Source organism: Dendrobium catenatum, unplaced genomic scaffold (assembly GCF_001605985.2).
Source record: "Dendrobium catenatum unplaced genomic scaffold, ASM160598v2 fragScaff_scaffold_1056, whole genome shotgun sequence".
Lineage (NCBI taxonomy): Eukaryota > Viridiplantae > Streptophyta > Magnoliopsida > Asparagales > Orchidaceae > Dendrobium > Dendrobium catenatum.
Genome location: NW_021319518.1, coordinates 1,134,579 through 1,141,117, shown reverse-complemented (window position 1 = coordinate 1,141,117; position 6,539 = coordinate 1,134,579). Strand labels below are relative to the sequence as shown.

At 34.1% G+C, this 6,539-nt stretch overlaps 1 long non-coding RNA gene across 1 annotated transcript; it reads left to right on the top strand.

Annotated features, from left to right (window-relative positions):
- The first annotated feature begins 2,079 nt into the window (after window positions 1-2,079).
- Window positions 2,080-3,148, top strand: LOC110101189. Its single transcript, XR_003701897.1, has 2 exons — window positions 2,080-2,332; window positions 2,426-3,148. It is a non-coding gene; the product is annotated as an uncharacterized LOC110101189 (long non-coding RNA).
- The last annotated feature ends 3,391 nt before the right edge of the window (window positions 3,149-6,539 follow it).

Sequence of the window (6,539 nt, the reverse complement as noted above, 5' to 3'; positions counted from 1 at the left end):
CCAAAACTTTCCCTGATTATGTTTGGCTGGGTCCGGATAAACTTGGGTATATTCAGAGAGTTGTTTTTAAAGGAATGCCTAATTTCTATCAGCATTGTAAAGCTGTCTGTCATAAGAAGTCGGAATGTATTAAGCTATTTCCTCATTTACGGCCGGCTGCAGATTCGGCTCCCACGCCGGTGGCCTATGTATCTGATCCTATAGTGAACTCTGTTCCTCTTGCTTTAATCGACCCCTCTTCTACTCTGATCTGTGATGACGCTGTCCCTGTATCTGGGTGTGTTAATCATGTGTGTGTTTCCCCGGATGGTCATTTTGGGGCTTTGTCTGATTTGCCTGTTTGTTCTCATGAAAATGTTGGTGTGGAGAACGGGCTCAATTCTGATGTGGTCTTACCTGCTTCTGCGACTGTTAATTCAGTGGTTGATTTTAATTTGGTTACTGCTGATGTCCCCTCTGGTAGTGTCCCTACTTCTAATAATGTGGGGGAAGGAGATCCTGTATTTGTGGTAATGAAAAGTGGTATTCCTTGCGATTTGAACTATATTGGTTCTCCTTTACCTGATGTTGAGGTGGTGTCATGTGAGGCTTTAGTTGGTGGTGATGTTGTTAGAAGTGATGTTAATTCGGGTGATGGGTTGGTTATTCCTAACTCTTTTGTGGATGTGCCTGTGAAATTAATCGAACCTAATGCTATGGTTTATCATGTGGGTGATAATTATAGGATGGATGTGCGGTTTCATCTTGATTGGGTTCACTTTTCGACTGAAGCTGAGTTTGATTCATCCTCGGAGCATTGTGGTGGTTCTGATCATGGACATGATTTTAAAATGGTTCGTGACCGACCGGTCTTTGTCGGTTCTCGTGGCAGGTCCCGTGGGAGGGGTAGACGGAGTCATTAGTTTGTTTGGCCCCATGTTTTTCTCTGTGGTTGGATTTTTCATGCTGATTCGATTGAGTTTTTTGTTGGACGTGGATGTGCTAGGCTATGATGTATCTGTGGCTCGCTTCTTTGTTGTCATGGCTCATGGCAACCTTTGGTGTTGATCATTTGGTGCCTTGGCTGGTCGGTTGGTTTGGTTTCTTTGCGGCATTCTTCACCAAATTGGAAGGTCTGTGCTTGGCTTCAGGAGAGCTGGAAGCCCTGGCCAATTATCGAGCCTACTGATTATGTCTTTTTGTATTTTCTTTTACTGTTTTTATTTTTGTTTCTTGGCCTTTTGTAACACTTTTTGATTTTAATATAATATATTTTTGTTTATATATATATATATATAGGATGTGAATTTGCTATGAGAAAAGTAAGTTCATTACTCTGATTACAAAAAGTGATTTTTCATCATAGAAATTTATAAAAAAAAAAATAATCAAAAAATATTAGTCAAATAAAAACATAATTATTGTCTGAAAAGCAAAGCACCGAGAAATCTGCTCCAAACTTATCTTAAATTAAAATCAATTTTATAACCTAATTTTAGCCTGAGTGATCGCATGAAATCTATATAGTTAAAAAATTGAATTATATAAATATGATATTTTATGACTAAATTAATCACATATAAATAGTCATAGAGTTATTTCTTTCTATATTTTCATAACTTAAAAAAAATCTACTTTTTCTTCTAATAATTTATTCATCAACGTGTTCCTAAACCCAATCGCTCAAAATGGGACCCCATTTTTTGGAGACATTTTAGCCAATTTAGATAAATTTATACACATCACATATGTAAATTTCTGGCTCAAGACCTCTTAGACTTCTTTCGGGACGACTTTCTTACTGCTTCTTAAAAGTTTTTTAAGAAGCAATAGAAAAACCGTCCCCAATGAAATTTTAGTTGGTAGCTAAATCTCTTAATTAATAAATTAAGATGGACTACGTGGACCCATATAATAATAAAAAGGCAGGTTGTGTAGTACAAACTAAACAAAGTACTAATAGAATGAAGAAGTAGGGATAGTACATGAAAACCATTAGACAGTACGACTCAAAAGCTTCAAACTCCAATGAATTGCAGTACAGAAGCAAAAGCGTACCATTCCCTATATTTTCGCCAAATAATCAAATACTTCTATATATTCAACTGCTGAAAGCAATGGAGTTATCTGCAGAGAACTATGAGAAGAGAGAGAGAGAGAGGAAAGCATCAAGGCAGGGATGAGGCAGAGCATGAGATGGGGTCATCAACACACCAATGTAGAGATAGAGAGAGAGATGTAGAGAGAGAAAGATAGAGGCTGATTGCTTGTGAAAGTTTGTTGTTGCCTTTCCCATGCACTGCCTCTTCCCTGGCTTTCTCTTCTCCTTATCTCTCGCCATTATCGAAGCACGGTAAGATTATCTTTCATTTTTATTTTATCCTACGTATGTTTTTCTTACAGGTGATAGTGTGACATTGGACAAATTATTTTGTGCGAATGCCAGACATTGTCCAGAGGCGAATCATGACGCGTCACGTCATTTTTTTGCAGTGTACTCAGTGAAGTGACGCATTCGGATTCGTCTCCGAACGATCCAGTGTTCACACAGAACAATTTCTCAACGACATTGAGTATAAGTTTAACAGTGATTCTTAATAGATTTGTTCTGGGTCATGATGAATTTCAAAATTATGAAATTTTGTTTTTCGCTCTTTAAAAGGAGAAATTATTAGGAGTGGAAGCTCCACATAATTGTGTTATATTTCTAGTTTTTCAATGCAGGGATGGAATGCTTACAGCCCCATAAATTTGGGAAAAGTTTGTATGACTGCTTCAAATATTAAACTTTAATCTTCAATTATTTGCAATCCTGTATATACTATAAAAAAGAATTTATTATCCTAAATTTTGGGTAAATTTTCTTTTAATCTCTCCTTCGAAATTCTAATTTCCTCTGCTTTGTTGTGGAGAACTCGGCAGCTTCATGAAAATGGAGGTCTCACATAGTTAAGGCCAGAGAGATTTTGATGGAGAATGGCAATGGCAATGAAGAGCTCATTATGTTAACTTTTAAATTTTATGTACTTGTTTAATAATTTTAGTGTATTTAATTATATATAGTGTAATGCATATATCTTTTGATGTATTTAATAATCATGAATACATACTTGTAATGATGTCATTGGAAAATTTTGAGAATGTATAATCTTATTTAAATTTAGGTTTATTTATTGTTTTAAGTCAATAAATGATAAAATAGTATGATGTTTGTCTCAATAATAAGGGTTTTTTGTTGATGGCTAATGAATTAGGTTGTTTGGTGATCCATGAAGAGAACGAGAAAAAGAGAGAGATTAGAGGTAGAGCTAAAGCTTACTTTAATATATGTTATTGGAAAGACAAACAGTATTCAAGGAGGATACAATTTCCACACTCATAATTCGGTGTTACAATCATTGTATGTATGATACTATGATGTGAAGCTATGACCGATTGTAATAGGTTGCATTACGTTAGCAATGTTAATCATATCAGTGTGTATGCTGAGTGATTGATTGCTTTGGCAGCATAGTAGTTGTTCCAGTTTGCTAAATCATTTGAAGTTTACTATGTCACTAATTCACTATTATCACCCCTAAAGTTGATGAGCTATGACTGAATAGTCAATTTTAAACGCAGTTGTATAAAAGTTTAGTAAGGATATCAGATGATGTGAAAAATTTTAATCTCATTGAAAAGAATGTGTTTTCTAATGAAGTGGTAGTCGATTTCAATAAGCTTAGTGCATGTGAGCATGGAATACAAAATTATTTGCAATAGGTATGGTGGAGATATAGTCACAATAAAGAGGTGTGGGTTAATCAACCATAATCTGAATTCTTGGTTAGTCTATGGAGCTTGAAAATAGGGAGGTTGGTGCATGTATATGATGCCATTAAGTTGTCCATTAAGGCATAGGATACATCAAGTTGTAAGACTTCCCAACATTGATGAAGAGAAATGTTAAGTATAAAAATTCTAATGGCCGACATTTTAGCCACATTGGGCTTAAGTTGGCTTAAGTTTCTATGTAGATGATGCCCTGTTCTTGGTGGTATTCTTGAGCCACCATGCAAGCTTTGTGTCGAGCAATAACTTTATTCACATGGAGCTTGATTTTGAATGTCCAATGAAAGCCAATGACATGTAGTGAGGAAAAGGTTATATAAGAGATCATGTTCCTTGTTTCTAGAGTGCATGAAATTTCTGAGACTTAGCCTTCCATCATTTTAGGTCCTAGGTGAACTCATTATAGAAGGTTGGGTCAAGTGGAATTGTGATTGTGTGTTTTAGGTTAAAGAGATTTTTGGGCTTGAGAGAACTATTTTAATATTCTTCTTGTTAATTAGACTATGCTCCCTGAAAATTCACACCCCGACCTCTATGCACTCTTTTTTGTCAACGGGGAAAGTTTTAATGGAATCAGGTTTCAGTATAAATTTTTAGAAGGCTGGTTAAATTTTAAATAAGACACTACCCGTATATTTCGCCATCATTTTGCAAGGACTTTATGATCAAAGGTCTAAATTCCCCCCTATGATTAATTACTCATCACAATAACGAGAGAGAACTTCTAATTAAGGTTAGTCGTTGGATAGGCACTAAGTACTCAACGTATTGTAGCAACAGTTTTAGGGTCTTGAAATTAGATTTGTATGATTTCTAGGATTTGAAAATTATCGCCATATATTTAAAGCGGGTAATGGGGGAACGATGACAGCCTGATCAAAAACACATGATTCCATCGTCCCAAACTGTCGTAATCCCTAGTATATTTAGTCAAAAGAGATAGTCGACCAACATGATCGAAGGATCATTATCACCAATCATAGACTGCTTCCTCCAATGGTACCTAGTAGACTTGGGGTGAATGTTTGACTAAAGAGATACATTTAAATCAACCTTAGTTAATAGAAGGTTTTGTACCCTATCAGGTATACTATATGATTCATTACTCAAGGGTTTAGAGCTATTGAGGAACGTATGGGCTCTGGCTTTGTGCTTTATGAGTTGTATATGCCTAATGCACCTGCACATTATCGGTGCATTTGCATATTGCTTTTTACAACATATGTGTATTTTAACATATTTGCAAATTGCGTTGTGTATTTTTAGTATATATTTGCAAAATGTGCTTGCACAATTCTCTTATGCTTGCATATTTCAATATATTTGCATTTTAATTAGGGCATTTCTATGCTATATTTTTATGTATTTTATTGCATATACACAATGCAACTGCACAATTATCATCACATATACATATTGTATGTACACATATATCAGTGCACCTGCTGATAAAGCTATATATTTCCAATGCACTGAATTATGTATTTGTATTCTTATTGGAGTAGGAGTTTGAAATTCATTCATGATCTTTAAATCTACACAGCATTCTCAAACATCATACTTACATATTTGCCATATTTGCCATGCTCTCGAAGCATATGCTAGACACTTACATAACCTTCAATGTATATTAATGAAATTTGCATATGGCATCTGATTACGCTCGTTGCATTTGTGCGTTTATTAAAGGCGAATTTGGTGAGATTTGAAGACTGACTCAAGATACGTGCACATTGTGCTAAAAATATCCTAATTCAGAATATTTTTCTCACATCTTGAATTCCATGCACAAATTTCAAAGTGTTGCATATTGAAATTGTAGTTTTAATTTGGAAAACTCGTGCAAGTGATGACTATGTCAATTCCAACTTTTAGTTTCGCATTTTGCATTTTGTTAGAATTTTGTAAGTATCGCCTTTTGTCCTCTTATACGGAGGGGTTGTGAATTCAATAGCGAAGAAGGTTGATATACGAATGAGTTTGGGAATGAATATAGAAACTAGTACATGAGGATACATGAATCAACTCGTACATCACATCTATCGATCATCAAACTCGTTAGATGTGCTCACCTTCATGATCAATCAAATTTAAGAGGTCAACAAAGAATAAAGAGTTGACGAAAAACTAAAATGATAAAAATCAATCATAAAATCCAAACATTTTCATTTAAGTAAATTTAAAGCTGAATACATATAGTTTAATTTTAGTAATAATAAATCTTGGGCAATCAAGTTATTAAAATAGTACATAGTTTAGATATCTTGCATCTAATGTTCATAATAATATAATATTATTAGTAAAATTCTAGTTGGATGGTCGACGTACAGAAATGTATCGATATGTGTGATAGAAAAGTACCCCTCAAACTTAAAAAGGAAAATTTTTAAGGTGGTGAGACCTACAATGCTTTATGGCATAAAATATTAGCCATTAAAATTTCATTCAAAATAACTTTTTTATTAATTAAAAAATAAATTTTTACAAAAATTAAATTTTTTTTTACTAGAAAGCTATTTTAAAAATAGTAAAAAAAAATGTTCCAAACGAAGCCTAAAGAAAAGCATAAAGTCAAGCATAAACAAATAACAAGTAGTTTGCTTAACGATAAGAACTTCGCCAACTATCACAAAATATACCCTGAAGAATACACTTTGAAGAGACAAATTACCAAAAAAAAAAAAAAACTAAATACAAAACGAGCGAGGAGATAATAAAAAAACATTTTG